The sequence below is a fragment of the Lissotriton helveticus genome, chromosome 4_1 (genome assembly GCF_964261635.1).
Source record: "Lissotriton helveticus chromosome 4_1, aLisHel1.1, whole genome shotgun sequence".
Taxonomy (NCBI): domain Eukaryota; kingdom Metazoa; phylum Chordata; class Amphibia; order Caudata; family Salamandridae; genus Lissotriton; species Lissotriton helveticus.
The window spans coordinates 743143808-743154951 of NC_136063.1; the positions used below are offsets into that span (position 1 = coordinate 743143808).

General features: G+C 42.3%; 1 long non-coding RNA gene across 1 annotated transcript; it reads right to left on the reverse strand.

The window, feature by feature from the left end:
* Positions 1-608: 608 nt before the first annotated feature.
* LOC144827319 (uncharacterized) lies at positions 609-1057 on the reverse strand. The gene is made up of 3 exons (XR_013610134.1): positions 981-1057; positions 824-885; positions 609-704 (listed from the first exon to the last, which is right to left on the reverse strand). It is a non-coding gene; the product is annotated as an uncharacterized LOC144827319 (long non-coding RNA).
* Between the last annotated feature and the right edge of the window lie 10087 nt (positions 1058-11144).

Here is an 11144-nt window from a genome sequence, read left to right on the forward strand (position 1 = left end):
TTTCACAGCATGTTATTTGCTTGCATGGTATTCCACAGGTACTGATTACTGATAGAGAGTCCCAGTTTATTTTAAAATTATGGTCTGCATTTCTTAAAGAGCCAGATATGGAATTTCTTCTGTCCACTAGTTATCATCTTCAAATAGATGGATAGACTTTATTACCATGTTGATATTTATAGATTACTCTTGGTTTCTCTTTTTGAAGGGACCATTAAGAATAGTTTTCAGCAACACTTGTTTTTTTTGTGCTCAGTCTTACAAACAATTTGACTGGATGCTACATCCTTAAAAACACCAACCTCTGCAAAGCAATGCAGATATTCCCATGGTGTATCAGTGGACATAATGTTGGACTGCTTGAAGGCCTTAGATGGAAAAAACGGCATGCTTATATGGACTTTGAAGTCCTATTGTTAATTAGAGATTGAAAAGGGGTGGCATAAGAACTATATGGGAGAATCTAAGTCCAATTAAGATATTAACCATATTAAGTACCAGTAAATCTCCCTAAGATGTTGGAAGGACATGCTGGTGTTACATAACATTGAAGGTAGGGAAGAGGAATGAAGGAGGTTGATTTAAATGACATATAGTATCAGAGCTTACCAGTATTACCAGAGTCCATAAGTGCATCAATAATTTTAAAAGCAGCGGACCAAGGATCATATATTCTTGTTCCTTAATATAATAATTTTTCCAAACTGCAGTGGATCATGGAACAAAGGAAAGAAAAAGAGGAAAATTCCCTTAGTTATCTACTTTCTATATATAATTGATACATAAATCCCGTTAAAGAGTATATGATAGTTAGAGATAATACCTCATAGCAATGATGGCTATTATATTGTGAAGATTGTAGCTCTTCTGGATGCCGAAAAGCTCCTGTAAAGACATGTCATAACCAGAATAAACATGTGTTTTAGTACACCACTAAGAAAATATTCAATGTTAGTCATATTAAGTTACTGAATAAATACCTTGCTGAAAAAATAGTCCTCTAGGTGGGGCGAGCTGCTACTCCATTAGATGCTACAAACTGATTAAGGGTCTGAAAATAAACAAAAATCAAATATTGGCATCCATAGTCGATCTATGACCCATTATTCAAAGACATACTATGACTTACTATACGGATTCACCTCTGTACACCTGGCAAAAAATCACTGCATGGAAACAACTGGATCTATGGATATGCAGATAGCGTTTTTATGTATATTATATAGACTTTATTTCTAAGTGGTACATGAACTGTAGTCCTGTAGATATTCAACTGGTATTCTATAACAATGGACTAACTATGCAGAGTATTAACAAGTGCTGCTCACAAGGCCCTTTGGTTCTCTGAACATGACACAAACTGTCTGCTGAGGAGTGCTGTTGCTAATCATGGAGAGGCTATATAGACTAATATCCACAAGCTCAACACTCTAATCCTCGCCTGTGGAACTGACCGCAGAAATTGTCAAATTACATGCTCTAAAGAACACTGTGGCTTACCGTTCTATATGTACACAATTCAGGCAGCTCTAACTGGTGCTGATCATAAAGGATGTACAAAAATTCTCTATTGACGCCAGAGATTCGGTGAGCGCGAACCGGGATTTTAAATACAAACGCGAGTCATCACGTGACCATCATATGGCTGGTCCGGCTGTTGCCATAAGACTGAACGTAAGATTACATGGCGGACATTTTGCAGTGGTTTAATACACTACAATGATACTGAAACGAAGGTAAATGGGTGCAGACATGCAATAAAGGATTAAAAACAAAATAAGCCATAATGCAATACTCAACTGGGGCAGGGTTCACACAGAACCAACACATTTTTAGATATAAAGCGTGTGAAAATACTGATCATATATAAAAAAATCAGGCACTCAAATAATGGATCACATAATGGAAAGAACATTCACATGTTTTATAAATACTTCACTGTGAATGAGACACATCGGTTTCTAAATAGCAATGTGTTATTAAAGCATGAATACATAAACTACATCGAAATGAGGGACATACTGGTTCCAGAATAAAAAAGCATTGTTCATGCATAAGGGCAAATAAAGAATCAAGATAACGGGAACCAGCCTAGTTGTTATAACGTTTAGCTTGGTCCCATGACATTTCTGAATTTAGACCATGGACATGCGTGTCCAAAGTAAAAATCCAAAACACTTCCCTGTGCTTCCTGACTGCTTCAGATTCTAGTTATTTTTTGTGGTCAATTTTTTCCAGAATTAACCATCTCATCTCAACTTCTTTGTGGTTAAGCTCTTTCTAGTGTTTACCTAAAGGGGCCATGATTTTGTTTGTCTTAATAGCTGACCAATGTTCTGTAAATCGTGTGGAGAAATGTTGTGAAGTCTCACCAACATAGCCTTTGTTGCATGGACACAGCAGTAAATATACCTCATTATCAGTGTTGCAGTTGGTAAATGTTTTGAGCTTGATTTCTTTTTTGTGATAAGTCTACTTGTCCGTAATAATGGCACCGTGGCAAGCCTTGCAATGGGCACATTTGTGATTTCCTGTAATGGGATGACTACCACCTATAGTTTTTTTTTCATGTAGGCGGGTTTGGCTTTTATCCTAGAGTAGACCACTAAATCTCTAAAAAATTTGTTTCGTCTATGCGCATACATAGGACGTGGAAGTACGGTGTTTGAATCAGCGTTGACATTAATTATATGCCATTGGGCATTAATAATTTGGCGAATTTTTTCATTAAAGGTGGAATGCCTAGTCACACAGACTAATTTTGAAGCCTCATTCTTAGTGGTGGTTTGTAGTAAGTGGTCACGGTCATAAAAGCAAGCTCTTTTATACGCTTCTCTTACCAATCTCCTTGGATAAACACGATCTAGAAATTTATGTTTCATGGTTACCGTTCAGAGATCGAAGTCATGTACACTAGTACAGTTACGTCGAAGACGTAGAAATTGTCCCATAGGGATGCTTTCTCTTTGGCACTTGGGGTGATAACTCGAGAAATGCAATTATGTGTTTCTCGCGGTGGGTTTTGTGTAGAGGTCCACCTACAATGCAGAATCTACGTCTTTGATTTCAATGTCTAAAAATTCTATACTGCGGTCTCCGGTGCTAGCTGTAAAATGCAGGTTGGTATCACACAGGTTAATCCACTCAAGGAAATCTTTGAGTTCCTCAGGGTCATCATTCCTAACAAAAAGAATGTTGTCGATATATCACGACCAATGATGTATCGACTTGTAAAATGGGGCTACCTCATTGTATATGTAGAGATGCTCAAAGTATGCCATATAGATTTTTGCCATCGTGGGGGCACAAGATGCCCCCATGCTGACCCCTTTGATTTGCTTGAATAAATCCCCATTAAACTCGAAAGTGTTCTCATCGAAATGAGTGACCATTTTCCAAGGAACTGTTTTATTTGGACAAATAAACCTGGAATATTGCAAATTCTTAAGCCTTGGGGTACAGCCTCTGCCTTCAAATATTCCAACATAAAGGAGTCCATGCATTTCTATTTTTTTTATTTTCTTTTTTAGTTCTGGCAGTTTGTTTATGTCTCCATTATTTGCCGTTGTGTCCATAGAGTTTGATGGTTGTCCAAAAATACCTTGGTCACCAACTAAAAAAGCATATTGCTAATCTGTGAAGGATGCATGCAGTGAGTTTGTTGCATAATGTATTGTCTCTGTGAATTCATATCTATCATGTTTTTAAATTTTCAACAAAACTATATATAATAAATAAAACAGTTTTTTTATTTCTCTAACCTTTAGTGTCACTACTATTATTTGACATGTTTTGACTTTTTTATTGAATTTAAGTTGCCCTAGAACATTTACAGTAGCAGTGGACTTATTCATCTCATCCTGCCCTAGATTCTTCACAGACCCTCTCCTTCTGCCTGCACATCACCCTCTTGCAAAGTCACCTGCAATGCCACTCCTGAGCCATCAGTTAGGAGTTTTAATTAACACAATTTCCAGGCTGCTTTTGCAAGTCTTTGCAGGTTTGTGTTTCCAGAACCTGCAAAGGAAAGTACTCAGTGAATATCGCAAACATGAAGCTCAAAGAGTTTCTTGCTTGCGGCCCTTTTGGGCCAGATTTATCATCGTATTGAATAGTATTGTGTTACCCATGAATCAGGGGCAACGCAATGCTAAGGTCAGATTTACCATGGATCGCAAGGTCACTTTGTTTGGCCTTGCAGTGCATGGAAAATCTTGAGTAATACAGTGCAGCATAACTTGCTGCCTTGCAATACTCTGCCACATGGGAGCACTCCATGGATTGGGTATTAGTGTTCCCACGCATTGACCCAGGGATTTTGATGCACCTTACGAACTAACCTTTATATCTTGTGTTTTTGTTGATTCCCTTGTATGAGTTAGTAGGTCATGGTAATGTTTCAGTTGTAGTATTGGGAGTCCCTGTCTATGTTAAAACAAAATGTGCTGTACATTATTTCTATGTCTTTCTCTTTAGCATTACAGCACATCTTTGGTTAAAACCAATTTTTAAGTGGGCGGGCTTACCCAACAGCTGCAAATCTGTGATCTGTAGTATGGGAGGAATTAACTAGGCCTTAATAATGAGACAGGTAACATTTATGGAGAGTTTAGAAAGAAAGTGGTTCTGTTGGGTTGGACCAATTGCTTTTAGACACATTCATTAAATGAAAACAAAAAGGGGAGGGGGCTCTCTGATACAGGTACAGTGCTTTCAGAAAAGAATGCTCAAAATCTTGAAGTCATGTGATCAATCAATTATATTTAAAAGAAGAAATCCAAAACATTTGGTATCTGAATTATAATCATTCACGGATAACAATCAATGTATCTGGTGACTGTCAAGTGCAAAGTGACTTTTTACAACACAAGTTATGTACAATTATATACAATGTCTTCATTGGCCAGAAACTGTTTTAAAACCAAGGAATCCTAGGGTTCTTGTATGGATCCTGGTCACTCTGGGCCTATGGAGTTCGTCGACGTTTCGACCCTCGTGTGCCCCAGTCGGTGGTCACGGCGGGTCTTTTTCAAGACGGGGGAAAGACAGTCTAAGAGAAAGGAGACTGTGTATCAGAGAGGCTAGGGCATTGTCAGTATTGTAAATACGGTGACACGTGGGTGGGGTACTCACTTGTCGATCAGGCTGGAACAGTTCTGCCTGAGGCCGATGTGGCATGAATGCCAAATTACTCTGTGGACCAAGAACACAGTGTTAGCAAACTGTGTTGTGGGTATCAGGTGAGATTAAATCCTTGGACTTCCTGCGCCTTGTCCCAGGGGACGTAGTCAAGGACGTGGTGGCATTGACTCTAAGTGAAGTGCTAGATGAATAAACGTGCTGATTGACCTTTTTGGGCCCGAGGCATGCAGGCAAACAGGGACGTGGTGGCGTGAGTGATTCATATGGAGTCGGGTGAGCAAGAGTGCTAGACTCAATTGCCATGGGCATGGTAGCATGCCCAGTGAATCAGAATGTGCTGCTAATTAATCGTGCTAGTTAGCCTCACTTGGCCCGAGTCGTGCAGGCAGGGGTGTGAGAGCTTGAGCCTTAAGTTAGGGGGGTCGGGTTTCAGTTGCCTGGGGTGGTGGGAGGTGACGTGACCACAGTGCCGGTAAATCAAGGGGGTGATCGGACAGATTGGCGCATCAGTGCGGGAAGCAGCAGAGGGAGGCTCCTCGCTGCGTGTAAAGCATGGTGGATGGCGGAACCTTGATACAAATGCACCTGATACAAAAATCTTTTGCCACTTGTGAAATTTTTTTTTCCCTTTATCTAAACCCTTAGGTGGGGATCATGTGCACACCGATACGACACCCGCCAACACAATGCCAGTTCAGAACAGAACTACAACATGAGTTATTTGAAAGCACAGGTGCACCATGGAATGAACAGGTTTTCAATAATAACTTCACAAATATGAATGTCCAGAAAGTCCGTTTTGTTTAGATGATTTATTTTTCAATAGAGTGAAATAGGACAGCCGGCGCGTTTCGTCCCAGCCGGGACTTCTTCAGGGCAAGAGATAAATCAATGTCCGGGATAAGGTGTAAAAACCAGTTGGGTTGCAGACCGCTCTGTCAATCTCTATATCCAATAATAATAGTGAGTATTCACGTGGATGTTCATAAAACAGTTCAGTCATGAAGTGTCATGTGTACACGGGGTCTTGGCAAAGGTACTATAGATACACTATCAACGTTTATCAGAGGAAATGATTTGACATCCAAATATCACGTGAGCATAAATATATGGTGCACCAACAATACGATGTGCACTAAATCTATGAATGGCCAGGTGCCCCTTACAGCGGATATCCCGACATCAAAAGAAATTATTCATGATTCTTCCTCCTTAGTTCTCGAGAAAGATGGAAAAAAGCGGGAGATAACCGCCCAAACGAAAGGTCCCCTCAGTATGAATAACACCTGAAAAAATTGCAGAAAATTGCACAAAAAGAAGCGACTTCTTCAAAGAATGTGATGTGTTAACCAATAGGTTGCGCGAAAGAGGCTATCCCCTAGGACTCCTGAAGCGTGCTAAAAAGAGGGCCTGGTACTGCCCTAGAGATCAACTCCTAGACCCCAAGGACAAGCAACAACCAACTAACAACTTGGTCTGTGTTACCACCTTCCATTCAAAAAGTAACATGGTCAAAATAACAGTGATGAAATACTGGAACTTAGTGGCCTCAGAACTAAATATGAAAGAGAGTCCTATGTTTGCTTTTAAAAGGGGACGCAACATAAAAGACAATGTCGTAAAAGCATTTCTTGACCCCCCCAAAGCTCCAGATCTTCGGGATTTACTTGGACTCCCGCCTGTGATGGGACACTTTAAATGTGGAACATGCAAGGCCTGCCCACTCTGCATGGAAGGTCCGACGCTTAACCATCGAAATCAAACCTACAGACTTCCACTGCTGACAAACTGCAACACCTCAAATGTCATTTACATCATCTTTTGCCCCTGTGACATGCCATACGTAGGGCAAACAACGCAAAAAGTAAAAATGAGGATATTGCAGCATATGAGTAGAGTGAGATGTAAGACACAGGGAGCACCTTTGGTGGAACATTTTATTGACAAAGGCCACAGTCCAGAAAGTATTCGCTGGAGGGTTGTCGAGAAAATAAATGCGAACCCAAGAGGTGGTTCACTCACATCAGTCCTTAGCAGGAAGGAATGTAAATGGATTCATTGTCTGAACTCTGTAACCTGTGGGCTGAACGAATATGAGGAAGTAGCCAAGCAAATGAGTTTAGTATAGGCCAGGTCCTATTGACAACTCTCTGCTAAATATCACATCTAATAATGAGACTCCACATGCCATCAATAAATGTACAATAGGCTTTTATAGCACTTTTGTAATTCCTCTCTGGGCACGCTGTATGGACCCATCTCCAGTAGATGGAGCAAACTGTATACAAACTGATCCAACAGCAAAAGCCCCCATTCATTAGGTTTAACACCAGTTATTATGGATAGGATCAAGCTTAAACCAGACTGTCAAATCATGTTTTTGTCTTTCCTAAAATAATCTGCTTGTTATTTTGAAATAGTCAAATCAGAACGCTGTACATTTAATGAATTGGAGCGTGTTCTATAATGGTATATGTATTAAGTTGCTTGATTAGTCACTGACATATCCTCATTGTTATAATTTTTAATTGAATTGGTCGGGTGTGTAATATGACAGTTCCCTTTATGCCATCCGACACACTCCCCCTTTGATATCCCGATACTCACTTGTAACCTTCTTCAACATGGGTACTGGCTTCCTGTTCACGCAAGCAGCGTGATACAGAGACGGGTGCGGCGCCGTTGCTAGGCAACGAACGCGTCTGACGTGCACGCCACAGGCGTAGCTTGATTACGGCTTGCGTGCCTCGAGCTGCCAGCCGCAGCGTTACACACGAGAGGAAAGAAGCACCTCCGTTTACCGCGTAGAATTCGCTCGCAAGGTAAGCGCTTCCAAGCCACAGCGCCCCCCTGGGTACTAGTACTCGCACACTGCTACACCTTGTGCATGTCAGCTCGGAAATCACTAATCGCAACCAGCGGCAATCCTTGCAATTTAAATAATTTCTTGACTACACGCAGCGAGGAGCCTCCCTCTGCTGCTTCCCGCACTGATGCGCCAATCTGTCCGATCACCCCCTTGATTTACCGGCACTGTGGGCACGTCACCTCCCACCACCCCAGGCAACTGAAACCCGACCCCCCTAACTTAAGGCTCAAGCTCTCACACCCCTGCCTGCACGACTCGGGCCAAGTGAGGCTAACTAGCACGATTAATTAGCAGCACGTTCTGATTCACTGGGCATGCTACCATGCCCATGGCAATTGAGTCTAGCACTCTTGCTCACCCTACTCCATATGAATCACTCACGCCACCACGTCCCTGTTTGCCTGCATGCCTCGGGCCCAAATAGGTCAATCAGCACGTTTATTCATCTAGCACTTCACTTAGGGCCAGATGTAGGTAGGGTTTTACCGGTCGGTAACGGCCGAATTCGGCCGTTACCGACCGGTAAAAGGAATTTGAGATGTAGGGGGCAAAATCGGTAAATTTACCGTTCGGTAAATTTACCGATCGGTAATTTTACCGAATCTGTAAATATACCGGTCGGTAAATTTACCGACCGGTATATTTACAGAATCTGTAAAATCGATATGTAGGTGGGACTCTTATGAGTCCCACAAGGCCTAAGAAATCGGTATTTTACCATCAAATTCAATTTGATGGTGAAATACCGATTCAGGTGTGCATGCACATGTGTGCATGCACACCTGTGCCATATGACAGGCAGACCTGCCCTTAGGGCAGGTATGCCTGCCATATGGCCCCAGAACCTTTTTTGGGGGTGCTAGAGGGTGTCAAAGTGACACCCCCTGCACCCTTGCCAAAAATCGGTATTTACCGATCGGTAAATACCGACCGGTAATGCCCCATTCATTCCTATGGGCTTCAAAGCCCATAGGAATGAATGGAGCATTACCGGTCGGTATTTACCGAATCGGTAAATACCGATTCTTAACGATTCGGTAAATGGAACATCTGGATGTTCCTACATACCCCCACTTCTTATTTACCGATTCTTAATTAGCGAATCGGTAAAATTCGGTAATTAAGAATCGGTAAATACGTTTTACCTACATCTGGCCCCTAGAGTCAATGCCACCACGTCCTTGACTACGTCCCCTGGGACAAGGCGCAGGAAGTCCAAGGATTTAATCTCACCTGATACCCACAACACAGTTTGCTAACACTGTGTTCATGGTCCACAGAGTAATTTGGCATTCATGCCACATCGGCCTCAGGCAGAACTGTTCCAGCCTGATCGACAAGTGAGTACCCCACCCACGTGTCACCGTATTTACAATACTGACAATGCCCTAGCCTCTCTGATACACAGTCTCCTTTCTCTTAGACTGTCTTTCCCCCGTCTTGAAAAAGACCCGCCGTGACCACCGACTGGGGCACACGAGGGTCGAAACGTCGACGAACTCCATAGGCCCAGAGTGACCAGGATCCATACAAGAACCCTAGGATTCCTTGGTTTTAAAACAGTTTCTGGCCAATGAAGACATTGTATATAATTGTACATAACTTGTGTTGTAAAAAGTCACTTTGCACTTGACTGTCACCAGATACATTGATTGTTATCCGTGAATGATTATAATTCAGATACCAAATGTTTTGGATTTCTTCTTTTAAATATAATTGATTGATCACATGACTTCAAGATTTTGAGCATTCTTTTCTGAAAGCACTGTACCTGTATCAGAGAGCCCCCTCCCCTTTTTGTTTTCATTTAATGAATGTGTCTAAAAGCAATTGGTCCAACCCAACAGAACCACTTTCTTTCTAAACTACTAATACCCAGGTTCTGAGGGACACAGGGTCACCCCTTTTTCTTAACTACACTTGTGCAGGTGGTTACCTGCGAGGGTTCTTTTAAAGAATTGTCTTTCCTTTGTCCTAATAGTTACTCAAATGTGATATTATTGCTAATATGTCAGATAAAGATACCCTCTCTTATAGCGAAGACTACATTGCGAAATTGATACATGAACAGGCAGCATCAAACTTTCTTTTAGGTGCTGAACGCAGCTCTGTTGATGTTACTTTGAATGAAAAACTGTTGAAATTAGAGCGTTTAGAAAAGAAATTGATTAGGTCCCGCTTACACGGGCATGTGCTGACAAAATATCTATCAGCTAACATCATACTGAAAGGCCTACAAGTTAGGAATGAACCCGCAATATTCATAGATGTACCCAAATTTAGGGAAGGATTTAGTTTTGTGGCTAATAACTGCTCCAGGCACTGGATGGTGCTAGGGGTGGAGACGGCCATAGACTACGTCAAAAAACTAACACAAGAGATAGCTGATCTCAAAAGAGAGATTTTGGAAGACAGTGCATTAACCAACGCCAGGGAAGCCCTAGAAAGGGCAGAAAAAGCACTCGGTGAATTCAACACAGTCACACTCAGTAGAAAATTGGACAAACTTGCGAAAGACATCCGCAATTACGACAAAAAAGTGACCTACCCATACTTGGCTGACGAATACTACCAGCAAGACGAACAAGGCTTCTTCACTAACAGAAGCCGACAAGGGCCAAAACGCTTCTACACCTTTTCGAATTCCTCTGTTGGCAGTGGCTCCGACTCGGAACAAGAAGGCCCTTCAACCAGTAGACAAGCTCCACCAGCACAACAGCAGCAAAATTTTTTAGAGCAAGGCTACCGCCAATCCAGCCGGGGTGGAAACGCCGACCAGGGCTGGGCCCCCCCAAGAAGATGGAACAGGGGAAGGGGCAACCAGAGAGGCAACTCGAGAGTGAGATTCTTCCAGCAGGTGGGTCATGGAGAAATATCCACACGGAAACAAACGTACCGATGGTAACCTTGATCAGCTACTGTAACACACTAGAAACATCTGCGGGGCCATCACAAGAGGGAGCAACCACCGACGTAGCAATGCCAGCAGTCCCCCCCCCCGACATCTGCTGAGAACCCACCGGAGGATGCAGCTACCAATCCAGAAAAGCCAGCAGTTCCCCCCGCAGTTGACAATAACTCACACGTGGAACCGGAAACATCTGCTACGAGACTAAATGACAATGCTGCAACC